At 40.9% G+C, this 18651-nt stretch overlaps 1 long non-coding RNA gene across 4 annotated transcripts in view; it reads left to right on the top strand.

The window, feature by feature from the left end:
- LOC142830047 (uncharacterized) overlaps positions 1-18651 on the top strand; it is an 81060-nt gene that overhangs the window by 8853 nt on the left and 53556 nt on the right. Inside the window, exon 3 of one of the 4 annotated variants that reach the window (XR_012905070.1) lies at positions 12132-12726. The exons of 1 other annotated variant lie outside the window; for it this stretch is intronic. This is a non-coding gene — a long non-coding RNA (uncharacterized LOC142830047). Of the gene's footprint in view, positions 1-1957; positions 2388-5877; positions 6247-12131; positions 12727-18651 lie in introns of those variants that run through there. 2 more of the 4 variants (XR_012905068.1, XR_012905067.1) reach the window with 2 other exon arrangements.

Below are 18651 nucleotides of genomic sequence, written 5' to 3'. Positions count from 1 at the left end.
ACAGAAATCTAGAGCACAGTTCCTGACACTGTTCTCTTTTTTTCTTTTGAAATATCAGAATCTGACTCATTCCATCTATGTCTGTATGTGCCCTGCCTCTTCCAACATTTTTTTTTCTATTAATTTTTCTTACTCCGACTCTGATCTGCTTGTTTGGACCAGTTGTTCCTCTCTAAACATTAGCATCAGACTAAACATGTTGAATAACCCTGACAAAATTGCCTGACAATGTAATAATAATCACTGCTTTTGTTTGGATGCCAGTAATGAGTAAATTCATTGCAAGGCTTTTACCCAACATTGAGTTGCTTTTCTGTGAAAGGTTTTAATCTAACTACGGTAATTCTAAATTGAGACTGAAGAAGCTATTTTGTTTGCAGCTTTATTACGTAGAGGTTTGTTGGTTTCCCATTGATCACTATGAGAAGAGAGAATGCTGGGCTATATGGGCCATTGGTGTGACCTGGATATGGCCATTCTATGGCGAGCCTCAATACAGTAGTTGTTTGCCGGGTGTCTTTGTGACATGCAGAATGTGGCAGAGATTGATCCTTAGGCCATTATCGTAATTTTTTGTTGCCCTTTTATGCTGCTTTGTGATTTACCGAGAAGGACAGAAAGCTATGGTGGTGGTTTCTGGTCTTTCCTTTTTAAGAGAGAAGAGTTCTGTTTGTTAGTTCTCTTTGTTTTGTATGTTAGAAATTTAGGGAGGGTTGAAGTTGTTTTGCTAGGCTGGATGATTCTGTGATGACTGGAAAACAAATGAAATGGTGACATCACAACACCCGAGAGACTGATTGAACGTTGAACAGTTGAAAATGGAAGAGAGTTTTAATCAGACTGCTTAAAACTTTTTGAAGTTTTTTTGCGGGGGGAGGAGGTCTGAATTCCTAGGTACCAAGGGCTCAGTTATCTGATGTGAACATGCGGGGACATGATAACTACAGCCTGGCTAACCCTGACAGCGAGACATTGAACCAAACTGTAAACGACATAAGGTTCACTTATCCCTCCTAATATGTCATGCTCCATGATGGACAACCACAGTCCATCCACGTCACCAATCAGAGGTGACGATTATAGAAAGTGGCTTAACTTCAGTGGCTGGCTAACAATCTGGATAAAGGAAACTTGTATTAATCAACGCTGTGCCCCTTCAAGCAGTATATGAGCTCACAATAAATCACCCAGAGTCCTCCCAGAAATCTACCGCAAAAAGCAGAGGAACAAACTTGATATTCTTCATAACAAACACCTTACAATGGAAACATGTGCAACACTTGGAACAATGAGGTTCTCATCCAGGATTGGTCAAATGGTTACTAGGTTGGGGGTACAGCAGTACAAATACTGTATAAAAACATCCAAGGTAGATAACGAAAGCAGGAGTCTCCCTCCTCCCATCCCCCACAATAATTCTTTCAGACTTTGATTATACTTCAGAAATAGAAAAGTAAGAAGTAAATTAACATATTCTTTAATATTGGTCTATCATAGTGAGATGTAATTTTTTCAGGACAAAGATCATACTGGCTACTTGAAAGGGGATAAGGGCCCTATCTAATTTGCACTTAAAATACTCATAAAATAACCCCATATATTAATCGGAGATAAATGCAAGCATATTGCTCTGTAAATCTCTAGACTGGTAATGCCACCTCTTCAGGCAGGATCAGAGCAGGAGGAGAAATTTGGAGGGCTGATAACTTTAGCTAGTATCTGTGCCAGATGAATTCCAGCACAACTCCTGATGATAATAGGATTCTCCTCCTGTAGCATGCTTTGCACTGAAGATTTTCATTGTCTATAAATATTTAAAAGGATCATTCACCTTTCCTTTCCTCCCCTTTGCTCTCTCCATCCTCCCTGCCCCCATTAAATCAAATGAACTGCACACTACTACAGAATATTTAAAGTGGTGTCTTATCTAAAGATAACGTCTTGCACTCTGTTTCAGCATTCCCTTCTTCCTCTGGACCAGCACGGAGCCTGCAAGGAAAGAGGAAATGCTCAGAAAACCCTTATCCCATAAGTGCAGTGGTAAACTCTGGAAGAGGGTGTTAATCCCAAAAATATTGTAGCAGCTTTTGGATGTAGAATGTGTTCAGAGCAGAATAATATCACTTGTTTTTTATTTGTGATGTTCTTTAGGCTTGCTCATAAAACTAATTGAAGCCTCATGTTCCATGTGAACCAGCTGCTCTTGCAGGACATACAGGGCGTTTGTCAACGTTCTTATGTGAACGCCCAGCTTTTTATCTTACTGGTCTTTGACTGTGGAGATACAGTTGCTAGTTGGTTGCTTTTTTTGATCATGTTAAAAACTTTGCTTTATTTAAAGCACTAGTATGTATTATGACATTACACATACCATTAAACCTCTGGGGTGTCGCTCTGCTTACCAGCTTCTTTGGGAATGTACTTGCCTTTAAACAGTGACCTACACAGTTGAGCAAAAGTTTGTCTGAATTGGCTCTCCTTACCTTTCCCTAAGGAAGGCCTGTCCGATATAGTTCACTTGGTCAGTTTTATGGAAGCATTCCAAATTTGAAAGGAAACTGTTAACATGGAATTTTTTTCTAAAAATGTTCTACCTGCTGTAGTTACAACGAACACCCATACTCTATAACTGAAGGAAGTTGGCAAAACACCTTTCTTCATTTTTTTTTAAGTTTATTGACTTTGTGTATGATATCCCTTTTTAGTGAGTTTCACTGTTTGATTATAAAAGGTAGTGAGTTCAGTTTTACCATTGCTAAGAAAAACCTGATAAAAATCATCTAGGGAACAGGAAAAAACCCTTTTAAAAATAGGATATTTAAAAAATGCCACAATCCAAGTCATTCATCATATTGGAAATATGTTCTATTGGATACAGGAGTCTGGAATTTTTTTAAAAAAAATCAGGTTGTCTTTGTCCATTTCACATGAGAGACTATGAGGAATGCTATTGTTTGAGCTGATAAAGCAAAGATAACAGGAATTTGGGAGAGTGTGGCTTACCTGGGTACAACCTACCAATGAGCAGCTGGGCAAACCATGGCCTGCAACCCTTGTGATGCTTTTCTGAAGGAGTTCCCATCTTGGCTACTCACAAAGAGCCTTCCAGGATGCAAGTCATACATGAGTGATTGTGTGTAACTGCAGTCTACCAACCACATTTGAGTTACACTCTGGCTCTCAGCAGTCTTGGTTATACCACAGGGTAACCTGAAACACACCCACAGTCTTAGATTTTTCCCTCAGAAATGTATGTCCTCTGCTTCCTGGACAATATAAGTTGAAGCATAAACATCAGAAATGATTAACTTCTTCCCTCCCCCCCTCCCACGCAAAAAAACAACATAAAATGCAACTGGTCCTAACAATGTATTAAATTTAAAGCAAAGTTTGCTGAAAGCATGTGGTGAGAAATCTTACTGACCAAACTTCTTAAGTCAGGGTCCCTTCTCCCAGATTCCAACAAAGACCTTCTTTGTTGCTTTAGGTGAATGTGAGGGGCAGGGAGAAAGAAAGGACTGCCTTCATGTGTTTGTCCTTCCTTTTTATAGTTTGTCACCCCCTTGAAAGCCATTTCTGGCTATAAACCAGGGGTGCATCTACATTGCACCGTTATTTCAAAATAACAACGAGAGCATCTACACGGCCTTTCCATTATTTTGAAATAATTTTGGAATAATGGATGGCTTATTCTGAAATCTACAAGGAAAAATGCCTAATCTGAAATAGCTAGTTTGAAATAAGGTGTGTGTGTAGATGCTCCACTTCTTCTATTTTGAAATTGGCCCTCACCAGGGCCATTCTAAGTTATTCCTCCCCAGTGCCTCTTGGGGCTCTAAATCGAGATAGCACATCTACATTAGGGAAGCCTGCCTTGGACTAATTTTGAGTCTTCCCTGTAATGTAGTTGTGCTATTTTGAAATAACCTATTTTGGAATAACTATTCCAAAATAAGTGTGCAGTATGAGACAAAATCTATGGGGAAGGATGTTCTCTGCTGCTTTTACCTCACTTGTTTGAGCTTCCTTTGTTTCCCTTCCTGCTTAATGACTGATTACTATTTAAATGCATACTAAGCAGAGCACACAATCATTTGTTTAGGACAGAGCCTGCTTATCAACTTCTGCTTAGGGAGGGCTGTGGTTTGTAACATGCATTAATAACATCATAGAGGGAAATCTTATGACTTCACATACAACATTGCCACACATTATTTCAGAACAATATTGACTAGGGAACTGAGCTTTCAAATGATAACTTACTAAAAGGTATGCCTTGCACAAAAAGTATTACTATAGTTTGTGGGGTATGGACAAAAGTACAGGCAGTCCCCGGGTTATGTACAAGATAGGGACTGTAGGTTTGTTCTTAAGTTGAATTTGTATGTAAGTCGGAACCGGTACATATTGTAGGGGAAACTCTAGCCAAACATTTCTCCAGAGCTCAGTTTTATTCTCCCACACCTCACTTCCCTCAGGCCTTTATTCTCAAGCTGAGGTGTCTGCTGAGAAAAGCTGCTCTGCGTCTCCCTGGTCTGCTGGGGGGAAGCAGCTAGTGCGGGGTTGCCTCACCCCATTTGTAAGTAGGGATCTGATGTAAGTCGGATCCATGTAACCCGGGGACTGCCTGTATGTTCTGTCTCAGAGTGCAGAGAGGCACAGAAGATGTTGGAAGCCTTTAGAATAAACTCAGAGATGTGCCCAAAAAACTAGGTCACCATTTCTCCATGTTTCTTTCATCTTTTACAAATGACTGTTGTCATAGCTGAGCATCCTCGCCATGTTCTAAAAGAGCTCCTTTATAGTTGCATTATTCTGAAGTACTGAAATACTGGTTAATTATTTCTTAAAGAACAGGAGGTTTTGTATAATCGAATGATTGGATTTGGGTGTAATTTTGGCTTTGGGGCCCATCAGGAAGACATGGTTACTTGGCTTTCTTTACTGCCTGCAGAGCAACATAATTGTTTCAATTTTAGAATACAAAATCACAAAAGAAGATGGGTGAAAAGAGTCTTCCCTCTCTCTACACCTGTGTGAGACCCAAATAAAATGTCAATCCTTATGTTCTAAGCTCAAAGGCTGTGTTAGGTCATAATTACTGTCAGTACCATCCTCAGGAAACAACTACACTGGACGTGTAAGTTACAGCTTGGCGAGACTTTCCTATTCAGAGTTACTGTGCTAAAAATAGAGCTCAACAGTACAAGTGTCAACAGGGACTAGCTGCCGAGCATGATCCCACCGGGGACCCTAGTTATGCACTCGGGCAACTAGTGTCTCCTGTTGCTTGTGCTGCCACAGTTGCACTCTATTCTTAGCAGCTAGCCAGATGTCTCCTTGAGCTGGAATTACCTCTAGCCTGATGGATAGAAAACTCCTCTGAGTAAGTAGGAGTTGGCGGGACAAGAACACAGCCACGGCTTCCCTTGGTCAAAGGAAAGTTGAGCACAGTTCACCTATTCCTGTCCATATGCGTTCTTCCATTGTGCTCTCACTGCAGTATGCAGGCCCCTTCCTGGAGTACATTAAGTGCAGTAACTACTATGTGTCATGTGTTCGCTCATCTCTCTAGCCGAGCAAAAGTGGGCTGTTTCGTTGTGTTTTTTTTTTTTTAATTTACATGCAGATTGACAAGTTCTTTTGTGTGTATTAGAGAAGACAAGGTCAAAGAAATACACATTGCACTCAGAGTGGAAAGAGGTGAGGTTTGTGAGAATCCTTAGTTCTTGAATCCTTAGTTCAATCTATAGTCTGTTAGACTGGCCCCGAGAGCACTTTGGTTCCTATACAGATGAACCTGACCCTGGCTCAAGTTAGTCCCAAGAGGCTCAGTGTTCACTCCAAGTAACAATGTGCCTGCCTGTCCCACTGCAGCACCGAACCTCTGCACTATACTTCTGCAAGCTGTTTCCATGCCGAAAATGATTTCACAATCTGCTGTACAACAGGATGGGTGTGACTCCTACCTTATCTGGAATGAAGTGAATAACAGTCTTCAGCTATTTCAAAGCTTACATCAGAATTATGGCAAAATTCTTCCTTCCAGTATGTTTTTATTCGTAAAGCAAGTAACGTTTGTAGATTACCATGACAGTTCTCTTTAATATGCCAGTTTATCATGACTGTCAGTATTATATTTTGTAATATTGGAGCTATTGCTAACCAGACATGAAACAATGAAAGTGAAAGATTGCATGTTTCATTGCTTATCCTGTATACATTACAAGAAAGGAGATTATGAAAGGAGGCACAATTTTGTTCTTTAAATATGCATTCTTTTAAAAATATACATATTTTTAATATCAATGAGTCTTCTTTGTAAAAAAAAACTTCACTTTTCTACTGAAGTACTGGTGTATTGGTTGATTATGAATGAGTCTAAAGAGTTGGGTTCAGTCCCTTCCCGTGTGACTTTGGCTAAGCCACATCAAGCCAAATATTTTTAAGTGTGTGCCCTTCTGAGTGTGCCTGAAGTGCAGCCATAAAAATGTCAGTGGGCTTGTGCAGACTTTGATTGTCCTCACGTCATGTGCAAATCAGATGACCAGCTGGGGTCAGGGCAAAGCAAGAGTGGGCAATGGTCTGGGGCTGGAGCAGTCTCTCAGATCTACCAGATGGATGGGAGTATCCTTAACAATGTAGCGAAGTTGAGCACACTGGAATGGCTACTTTTGTTAGAAATCTACATACCATGGGAACACCTGCCTAGCCATTACCTATAGGACCTTTGAGGACTTGCAGTTGCCTCAAATAACTCATCATACTCAGAATGCTCATCACAAATGCAAGAAAATATTTTGTCATGGAAATAAGGGTTTTTACATAGTAGAGGGTACGCAAGAGCATATGGGCCCTGTACAGAAGAGAGTGCATCTGAAAATCTGGTCCTTCACCTACTCTGAATCTTGTCTGTGGCACGGCACTAGTACTCACTCATTTCAGAGAAAATTAGGAAGATTTAATTCTCAGTATGGTCAACTTTTTGCAATGTTATCATTTCTTGTGATATTTTCTGTTTCTCCTGAAGTCTTGGCTCTTGAAATCCAATGACTGTGTGAGAATCTCCGCTTGCATTTTTTTAAAGTCTCTAGCTCCTACAATTTGGAAATATGAAATCTAGAGGCTGGAAAAACTAGAAGGCAAATTTTAAAAAAAGCCAACTTTTAATATATTTTTAATACTCTTTTTTGGGAATTCACCTCAAAGATGAGAGTGTACAGTTGGGGTTGGCTATAATTGTAATGCTCAATAGAAATGTGAAAAGCTCATTTCAATATTTACAAGAATACTTTGGAGTGTGGGTATTTGGACAGAGTCTTAGTATTTAAAGAAGCTGTGAAAATGCCTTCCGTTGGCTTTTGTATCTCTGTCCTGTCATCCTCTGTAGCTTAGTGTAGTAATCTGTAGTCTAACAATACAGCAGCAGGAACTCAGGAATGCCAGAAGAAATATTTGCCCTTAGTATTTTTAACAACACACATATTACTGGACCCCTCAGGTCTGATGTATAGTTCTGATGAACTCAAATTCTCTCTACTCCTGAAGTATGAGGCCTTCAGAATAAAAGATTTTGCCATCAGCCACTTGTAGCACTCAATATACTACATATATATCCCGCAATTAACCTTTGAATGTGAACTAAACTATGTTAAAGGATACCATTTTTGTTAATACCACACCTCTACAAAGAAGAAAGAGAATTCTGATTTTTTTTTTAAAGGAGATTATTGAGCATTTACATTATGGTAGTGACTAAAGTCCTCAAGCTCATGAGGTCTCTTACTAGGCAGTCCATAAAGTCACAGGAAATGACGTTCCCTGCCCAAAGGTTAGAGAATGGCCAGAATCCTGGATCTGAAATTTGGGGAAGTTCCAGTTCAGTGTAAATGAAGCTGGAATGTGATTCAGAATGAAAGCATTGTTTATGTGCAAAGTGAGTGAGTTCTCAATGCTCCAAGAACATTATCTCTTCCAATTCCTGCTTTTAGAATTTGTAATACGTTGCCTTAATGTTTCAATTTAAATAAGTTTTAGGATATTTCCTTTAAACCCAGGGAATTAAGCTCCTTACTGGTAATTGAATAGTATCATTATCTGGCTGTTAAGAATAGCCCCCAAATTCTGTAACTGACTTATTTCTTTCTTGCCATTTATCATATGGATGAGTGGTGGAATCTGTTGGATTAGAATCTAGTTTCTGATTAGGTTTTTTTTGTAAAAACATGATCTCCTCTGAGTATTTTTCTCACATATTAAAAAGTTGCCTTGTGGCTGCTTTACTACTACAACAAAAAGTGGTGTTTGTGAAAAATTACAACTGCAGATATTCATTAAAACTTTTAAAGCAGATCAGGGACAGTCACCATGAGCAGGTCTATTATTCTTTTTGGAAGGCTGTAGCTTGCCATACCAGACAGATAAAATAGAATAGACACTCTTCATTTTAAAAACAAAAACGCAATAGCTAAGGACTTTTTAGTGATTTCAAGCTAGATCTGCAGCTGTTACATGTTAACCTTACTCCACTGAAGCCAAAGGAGTTATGTTGATTTGCACCACTTGAGGCTCTTGACCCCTTTGCCTTTAGAATTAAGGGTTATGCAATAATATCAGAACCATTCTTTGTTTTTGCACCTAAGCTGCAATGCAAAATACTTCACTTTTCTACTGAAAGCTCATGATACCAGCTACATGTTTTGTTAGTCTATAAAGTGCTACCAGACCATTTGTTGTTATTTTCTGTAACAGACTAACTCGGCTACCCCCCTGAAGCTGTCAAACATTAATAATTATTCAGAGCACAGGCAACTGAATTTCCTTGGAATTATACATAAACTTCTCCAAGGAAAAAACAAAACAGAGTGTTCTCTTCCTGCATAATTCAACATTAGCTGATCATTCTACTGCTTGCCTTGCTTGTGCAACTTGATTACCTCTCATTGCTGCACTGCAGCAGGGTATTGAGACCAAAGTGAGTGGTGTGAGGTAGTAGGGGATAGAAACCTGTTTGCACAGGAGATTAGGATTTGCAGGTAGCTTTAGTCCTGAACTCAAGAGAAAAGCTTGAGTAAAAGATTTTTACCTCTAGGGGCTGAGGGAATGGAATATTCATCCCAGGATTTTCCATGTCCAGGCTGCAGCTCCTCCTACAGCCTGTGCAGTAGAGTGTCAGACACAACGTTTAGGAAGGTTTTGCAAACGTTTTCTGACAAATAATTTATTTGGGTCGAATTTGGCAAACAGCTGGAAAAAACCCCGATTATTGTGCAAAAAAGTCCATTTTCTTGTTTTGAAAAATGAAACTGTTTTTTCTTCAAAATAATCAGACATTTAGTTAGATTCATTTAAATACACTGACACAAATCATTTTGGGCGAATAAAAATGTTTCATTTGACAAATGATTTTTTTTGTTTCAGTTTTGGGGAGAGTGGGAGTATTTCCATGATTCAATCATATTTGGGGCTCTAGCATAGAAATGCGGAGCACACCAGTCCTAGCCCAGAAGAGCATGTACATTTAATTACATTGTTGGGTGAATTCCATAGTGCTCAGCATCTTGCAAGGCCAAGATCTTGTTTCTTTATCCATACCTGGGTAAAACTCCCTTTGAAATTAATGGACATTTCATCTAAGTATAGACTTCAGTATTGAACCCATGGACCTTTCACCAGCAGTGTGCTGAGACCAAGTCACACACTTCCCTAGAAGGAAAACACAACATTTTGAAAGGTACATATTGTTTGCTGTAACCTGGGGCAGCACCATTTTGTGCGGACTGATGTTATGTGATTTATTCACCTCTGGACACAAATCACTGAAGCTAGAATGGTACTGCTGTACATATCAAATCATGGGATTTTCTGTTTAACATATAGGTTCAGAGGTGAGCATGTGCACAAAAATTAAATTTCTTGCTCTGAGTTGCCTGTTACTTTTTAATTGAAATATATATAAAAAAGATTAGCATAAAAACACAGCATTGTAAGGCTTTTGATTAGAAATCCTCATTTTGGATTAGGATGCACAGTTAAAATAAAAGGTTGACAAGAATTTGTATTATATTAGGAACATATTCCTGTTGCTCAGACAAATCCTCTCTTGAGAGGTGTTGAGATTGCTCAGTCTCTACCAAAGTCAATAAGGCACGTCTACACTAGGAAATTATTTCAAAATAACCTGTTTTGAAATAGTGTGTCCAAACTACAGGGAAGCCTCAAAATTAGTCCAAGGCATGCTCCCATAGGGTATGTCTACACAGTCATGCATGGCTTGAAATATGCTATGCAATTTGAGCTATACAAATTGCTTAGCTTATTTTGAGAGAGCCTATTTTGAAATTTGGCGCTGTCTACACAGCGCCAAATTTTAGAAATAGAGTGCTATTCCAGAGTCTTCCTTATTCCTTGTGCAACGAGGTCTACAGGAAGCCGGAAAAAGATGCCCGTTAATTCGAATGTATTTTGAAATAGCGGGCATGTTGTTAAGTCGGGCACAGTGCTATTTCAGGATAGCGGATGTTATCCTAAAATAGTGCAGCTGTGTAGACGTACCCTTAGTGTGGACATGCTCCCTTGATTTAGAGCCCCAGGAAGCACCGGGAAGTAATTACTTTGAATGACTCTTGGGAGTAGTTATTGGGGAGTAGTTATTTGGGAATAGCAGCAGTGGAACATCCACACTAATGCTATTTCAAAATAATATTTTGAAATAAGCATTATTCCTCGTGAAAAGCAGGAGTTATTATTTCGAAATAACCATCCCCTTATTTCAAAATAACAGGCTTGGTAGTGTGGCTGTTCTGCTTGTTATTTTGAAATAAGGGGAGTTCCTTTGAAATAACTCCCTAGTGTAGACCAGAGCTAAGAGCCAAGGATGTCCCGCCCCGGCTAGACTAAGGTCCAACCTTTTTGTGTAGATGCTTTTTCACTTTAAGTTTAAAAGTTGAGGCAAATGAACCCATTGTCTGACTAACTGCTAGAGAAAGGGTGACACTTGTGCAAAGGGTATGTAAGATGAGGCACTTTTCTACTGTGGGACACCAAAAAAGAAAAATATACATGAGATCCCAGATGTTTAGCCTATGACTTATCAACACGAGGGCAAAAAAGGGTGACACATCATGTCTTAATTTTAATTATTATGCAATAAATGTGACCTCACCAAGCCCTGATTACATGCTATCTCTCGAAGGGCTCTTGTGAAAGTGTCATTTTCTTTCTGAATCATGTAATTTGATGCTCCCTTTCACTTTACCACAACAAAGCCAGGCATGCAAGTCATTCTTTTGTTTGGACAGTTGGTTTTCTAATTAGGAATTTGATGACTATTTCTGCACAAAATGGGCTTCCCTTGTGTGTACCTCTTCTCCCAATGCAGTCTGTAATCAGATAGCTAAACCGACGAAGAGACTTGGGACATAGAATAGCCTTATGTTAATTTGGAAGTTAAAGACAACAGGGTACATGTAGATACTGCAAATTTGATCATATCCCAAAAGGCTTAAAGATATCTGCCAATTAAAACCGTGTAGATACAATCAGTCATAGCCTATTGGAACACTTGTGAGATTGCTGGTAACACACAATGTTGCCAGGAAACCCTATCTATACACTGTTAATGTACACAAAACCATCGAATGACAGGGCACATTCAGAATCCTAGGAATGCCTAATGTAATATACACTATGCACTTAGTGCTTTCCATCCAAAGATGTCAAGTCATTTTACAAACATCAGTGAAGTAAATCTTTAAACATGCCTTTTTTTCCTATTTTAGAAGAGAAAACTGATTTGCAGAGGCGTTAAGTGATCTTGTCCACAGTTACACAAGTCAATGGCATTCTGAGCAATAAAAAACAGATTTCCTACTTGCCAGTCCGATTCTTTAGCCACTAGAAATTGTTTTAGTCTCCTTTTACAAAGAATACGCTGAATTAAAAAAAATCTTTAATAAAAAGTATGAACATGATGCATTCCTTCTGGATTTACAAGACTATTTGACGTAACCGAATCCCAAATCATTCAAGAGAAATACTGAAGGTCTATGCCAATAGGAGAATTTGCCTCATCTGTTTTTAAAGTCATTTGTTGTAACCACTCACTATTTTCTTTCTTTTCCTTTATTCAGTGGTAGCTGTGCAGTGCTCCACCACTTTTGTGTTGCATGATGATGTTTTCTGAGCAAACCCAGGTGAATCCTGAACTAAGATGATGGATCCAGCACTGCTACAAATTCCTGTTATTCCTCATTTTGGAGTAACACACCCTTTCTGATGCTCTTTGTTCTCCGGCATAATTAATAATTGCCACCACCCAAAATTAAAGAACACTCAGGGTCTGAATTAAATCAAGAAAGGAAATTCAGAGTTTCAGATTATAGATGTTATAGCAGATGTCAAATTTCTTTGGTGGAGATTCTTACATAGTGGAGTGAGCGAAGGTCAAATGAAGTATACTTCTTCACTCTCAATTTCTTAACTTGTGTAATCTTAAATTAATCTCTTACAACATAGGACAGATTCAAATTTTCATTTCATTTCCCCTCACAGTAATAGTAAGAAAAGAAAACTTCCACAGAGAGATGAGTTGCCAAACAAGCACTGATGGGAACCTTTTTTGAGTTGTTGTGTAAATACAAACCATGTCTGATCATTTAAAAGTTGCCCAAGTCAAAAGAGCTTCATGATTCCAAAAGAGCCCCAGAAACATGTACTTTGAAAGAGGTGATGAACATACCTATAAATAAACTTCAGGAAACTCTGAAATCAGCCATTTTTTCCTGGAAAAAACCACATAACTTCTTTAAAATGAACAATGTGACCCATCTATCAGTCATCCACTGTGGCAGTCATGAGTGCTGGTGGTCATTAATCAAGGATTCTGTTTCAAACACAGAACTTGCGAAGCACAAAACATCCTCGACTCTCAATGATTTCAGTGGTACCCAGTGAATGCCTGAGTGGAGCTCTATGTTATGTGCATGCAGTATCATCCAGGACTGAGCTTTCAGCTAGCGTGCTCCTTATGCCTAAATTGAACAGTACAGGAAATGTTAAATTAAAAAACAAAAGAGACCAACCAAAAGGGACCTGGAATCGCGGACATAAAACAACATATCTGAAACTCCAGTTACACTGATGGAAATTATGAGATTGTAGCAGACACACACAGTAACACAACTCTTAGATTTTTGGAGCTGCAGAAGATTTAACTCATTGTTACAGCAAGAATGATGCTGTAGTTCAGTCATTACAGAAGACAGTTGGGGCTAGGCAAATGACTCAGAATGAGTAGTTATTGACTGGATCCATGATTACTACTTCAGTGAGCCAACCAAACTAGTTAGGCCCTGGAAGTTCTGAAACTTTCCTAGAAACAAGAAGTTTATAGTTATTTTGGAATAACAGCCATGATTTTGAAATAACTTTGCTGTGTAGACATACTCTCAGTCCCCAGTACTTTGCTGTGGTTCTCTGGCAATTCCAAAAAAGACAGCAGCTCAAGCACTAGTTGCATTTGCCCTAAAGGAGGCTAAAAGAACCTACTTCCCAGATACTATATGCACCAAATCATTGACCGGAAATTGACCTTGGATGCCTACACAGGTTGCTAAACCTCAGCACCACCTGCTGGAAAGTGAGCCTTCCTATTTTTGCAGCTTAACAATAAACTGCATCAGAGAAGCCTACACTGAAACAAGCATAGCTGTTTCACACAGAAGAACAGGGCCTTTCCTGTCTATCTTGATAGAATCTGGATCAACTGTTAAAACAGAATCACTGGAATCTTGAGGAATATCTTGCCTACCATTTGGGAAACTATTCTCTGCCCATTGTAGCTGATGAAATCTAGGAAGGAAACCATGGCTCCTTTGACAGATAAGTCATTAAAGAAGGCAAGGTATTCCCTAATGAATGGAAGAATCTTCATATATCACCAATAACCACACATTTTCCAGTTTCTTTTTTCTTTTGTAACATCATGCAAGTTCCACCAGCACCTATCCCTTGCTAATAGCCTCTTGCTGTTCTAAGAGTTGATTGCATATAGCGTAGGTCCAGAAATGGACCTACAGTGATGGATGATCTTCTCCTGGCCTTGGTCTTTCTGTTTGATACCTCTAAAGGATTGATGATTTTTCTGATGATTTACTTTTTGTGAAAGTAAATGGTGCAGCGCTATAGACTGGATGAATTAATTCCTATCAAAATAGATGTCAATCATCATTCGGTGTACATCTACATAGCAGTGTTATTTCGGAATAAAGTCTATTATTCTGAAATAACTATGGGTATGTCTACACAGCAAAGTTATTTTGAAATAACAGCCGTTATTTCGAAATAAATTTACCAGTGTCCACACAGCCGAACCTCTATTTTGAATTAAATCAAAATAGCAGAGGGCTTATTTTGAAATCCATAAACCTCATTCTATGAGGAATAGCACCAATTGCGAAATTGCTTTTTCGAAATAAGCATTGTGTAGACGCTTATTTCGAAATAGGAGTCCTCCAGCCCTTCCCAGGGTGCCCTGTTGGCCACTCTGGGCACAACCAGGAAAACTCCTCTCCCTCCCCCTCTTCCCAGAGCCCTTAAAGGGGTAGACTCTGGCTACAGTGCCTGTGCCAGCTCCAAGCCTGCCAGCCCAGAGCCAGCAGTCACTGTACCTGACCCAGTGGCCCCAGCATGAGCCAGGCAGCCAGTGCCAGCAGCCCTCCACCGCTCCCCAGGACCAGTCTGCCAGCTCACAGGAGCCTGCCAGGGGCCGGAAAAGGCAGGCGCCTGCCTGGTCCAATGCAGAGATCAGGGATCTAATTCAGGTTTGGGGGGATACCGCCAACGTCCTTGATCTCCGCTCTAAATAGAGGAATGCAACTGTCTACAGGCAGATGGCTGCCAACCTGGCCACCAGAGGCCACATGCAAACCCAGGAGCAGGTTCACATGAAAATAAAGGAGCTGCAGCAGCCATATGCCAGGGCCACAAGGGGCAGCTCCCAACCAGGGGCAGACCCAGACCTCTGCCCCTATTTTATGCTGTGGACCCCATCCTGGGGGGCAGGATGGTCCGTGCCCCTCTGGGGCAAAGCTTGATGCCTCCTGCTGCTCCTGCCCCTGCTGCCTCCCCAGCTATCACTCCTCCTCCTCCTCCTTCTCCCCCTCCTGCTTCTTCCTCCCCACAGCCCCAGGGATGCCGAGGCCCCTGCACCCATGGTGCTGGGAGACAGTTGGGCCGATGAGACCCCCAACCCTGAGCCCTGAGCTTCTCTTCCCCCTTCTTCTCTTTGCCTCCCCCTGCCAGCTCCCTCCTCCCAGGTTTCCCCCTCCCCTCTCCCACCCTTCCTCCTCCCCTCTCCCACCTTCTTTCCCCAGTCTCACCTCAGTTTCATTTTCTCCCACCCCAGTTTTGTTCAATAAAGAGGCTTTGTTGTAATGACCACATGTCTTTTATTGTACAGCAGGAAGGGGGTTAGGGAGGGGTAAGTGGAAGGACGTGAGGGATGAATGAGGCACAAGCCCCCAGGGGGGCACACCAGGGAGACTGTTACTGCAGGCAGAACATGCTGCCAGGCTCGCAGCAACATGTACAGGAGAAGCACCAGAGTGCTCAGGGGCGGCTCTGGCTCCATGCTGCAGAGTGCTGTGGTGTCCTGAGTGAGGGCAACCGGACCACGCTGCGAAAAAAAATGCTTTGCTGTACCTTAGCGAGGTAGGCAAGCAAGCAGGGAAACCTGAGAACCAGCTGTCTGGGGGGGGGGGTCCCTTTAAGCACAGGTGTCAGATACCTTGTGTGGTTGCTGCCTGAGACTAACTCCTGACTGGATGCCCTACCAGAACTGGTTCCGGCTGGCCTTAAATGCGATTCAGCATCCTATCAGTGTGGTTGTGCTATTTCAAAATAGCAAAATGCTATTTCAAAATGCATTTTGTGTCTAGATGCGTTATTTCTAAATAAACTATTTTGAAATAACTATTTCAAAATAATGCTGTAGTGTAGACATACCCTATGTGAGTATCTACACAGCTAGCCCGTTATTTCAAAATAACTTTGAAATAACAAGCAGCTTATTTTGGCATTTGTAAACCTCATTCCACGAGGAATAATGCCTCTTCCAAAAAATCTAGCTTGGAATAGCAGGCATGTGGATGTTCCACTGCTGCTATTTTGAAATAGCTCCTCCCTCAGGTCATTACTCCCCAGTGCTTCCTGGAGGGGGGCGGGTCTAAATTGAGATAGCAAATCCACATTATGGGAGCCTACCTCAGATTAATTTCCAGCCTTCCCTGTAGGGTAGACGTGCTATTTCGAAATAAGCTATTTCAGAGTATTTTGTATAAGGTGGTTATTCTCAACCAGGGGTACTCAGTGGTCTTCCAGAGGGTATTTCAGATGATCTAGATATTTCTCTAGTTTTACAACAGGCTACATAAAAAGCACTAGTGAAGTCAGTATAGTACAAAACAAAGTTTCATACAATGCTCTACATACAATACACTAAGATTTAAGTGCAATATTTATAGTCCAATTGATTTTATTTTATGGTAAAATAAGAAAGTAAACAATTTTTCAGCCATAGTGTGTTGTGGCACAGTTTAGTATTTTGATGTCTGATTTTATAAAGAAGTAGTATTTTAAGTGAGGTGAAACTTGGGATGTGCAAGACAAATCAAACTCCCGAAAGGTGTACAGAAGTCTAGAAAGAACGAGAGCCACTAGTATATAGGCTCTTGTGTAACACTGAAATATGAACCATAAATAGCAATGCTAAATAAAAATAATTAGGGCAGCCAGATTAGTGGGGTAAAAACAAACTAAAACAAGAATGTGAGAGAAGGCTATAAATAGACTGGAGAAATTAAATCCACATTCTGAGGGGAGAAAAGGGTAAGAAAATAGGGGAGAAACTGATAAAACAGAACTAAAATTATACTAGAGACAGGGAAAGGGAGACTGTATATACAAATAGGATGAGGGAGTGAAAGGAAAAAGCAGAAAACCATGCAAAAGGGACAGAATAAGATGAATGGTAAATTATTGTTGCTATCCTTATGATTGTGATGATTGTCATTTAAAAAAATTAAAACTACAAAAGGAAATATTTTCTGTGGTAGCCAACTAGTACCAGAGCCAAAGGTCTTATGGAGTTTGGAACTGACTCCTCAGCAGGTGCAAATCATCATAGCCCTGTTGTATAACGTCTATAAATCACATCAGCACTGAGGATTTTTTTCAGTTGACTACTTTTGAGGTCTTGTCAGCAAATTATACTTTGCCCTCCCCACGGTAACTCTACATCTCAAGTGAAATAGCAATTTCCATGAAATGCATAAACATTTATTTAAATTTTTTGTAAATTTGATTGTTTAGAACAAACTTAAGTATTCAAATATGAATGGACAATTCTTTGTTCTTTTATCTTTGTTTTCTCTGTATAACTGAAAGCTTCTTCTCTCCTCTTTTTTGCCTATTTATGTTTAGCACAAATTTGCTTTTTTTCATGTGCTTTCACCAAATCATAAGACCTCGTGCCCTATGATAGCCCAAGAACCATTCGACACCGGAAAGAAAGCCTCTAAGAGTAATTATAGGTCTCCCTGGTCAGGGCTGACCTTACCATGAGGTGAACTGAGGCAGCCGCCTCAGGTGCCAGACTGGGGAGGGGAGGGGTTGCCACTAGGACCCAGAGTGTAGAAAATTGTGTCTGCTGCTGGTGCATATGTATTCTCTCTGCAGTACCATGAGAGAAGTAGAACAGGAAGAAGGCAGAATTGAAACCTTTCAAAGTTTTGGCCCAAGCAAGGGAGCACGGGGGTGTCATTTGAGCTCCCCACCTCAGGTACCAAAGTGTTGTGGGCCAGCCCTGTCCTGGGTTTAAGTAACTCAGAGAAGCACAGCTTCCTTAGTAGCAGTGATATTTGGGGGCAGTGGTGGCCAGCAGGCTGAGCAACAGTGAAAGAGATTTCAAGCCAATCTGAACGCAACAATGGTCTATAGGGGAATGGAAGGAATCCCTGCTTTCTTGCAGAGAGATGGGGGGAAAAATCTCACTCATTGCATTATTTCCAAGACAACTCTGTCTCAAAACACTAAAACTTCTTTTTGTCCTCCTCTGTAGGGGTATGTCTACACTACAAAGTTAATTCGAACTAACGGACGTTAGTTCGAATTAACTTTGATAGGCGCTACACTAGCGCTCCGCTAGTTCGAACTTAATTCGAACTAGCGGAGCGCTTAGTTCGAACTAGGTAAACCTCATTGTACGAGGACTAAGCCTAGTTCGAACTTACTAGTTCGAATTAAGGGGTATGTAGACCCTTAATTCGAACTAGTGGGAGGCTAGCCCTGCCCAGCTTTCCCTGGTGGCCACTCTGGTCAATACCAGGGAAACTCTATTGCCCCCCTCCCGGCCCCGGACCCCTTAAAGGGGCACAGGCTGGCTACGGTGCCCATGCCAGGTGCAAACCTGCCAGCACCCAGCCAGCAGACCCTGCACCTGGTACGCCTCGAGCCAGCCACCTGATGCCCCCCAGCCCTTCCCCTCTTCCCGGGACCAGGCTGGAGGCTCACGGGAGCTTGCCCGGGACCGCAAGAGGCGGGCACCTGCCTGGGCTAGTGCAGACATCATGGACCTCGTCCACGACCGCCGCA

This window comes from Pelodiscus sinensis, chromosome 6 (assembly GCF_049634645.1).
Source record: "Pelodiscus sinensis isolate JC-2024 chromosome 6, ASM4963464v1, whole genome shotgun sequence".
NCBI lineage: Eukaryota > Metazoa > Chordata > Testudines > Trionychidae > Pelodiscus > Pelodiscus sinensis.
This window is presented reverse-complemented; position numbering and strand designations above follow the sequence as displayed.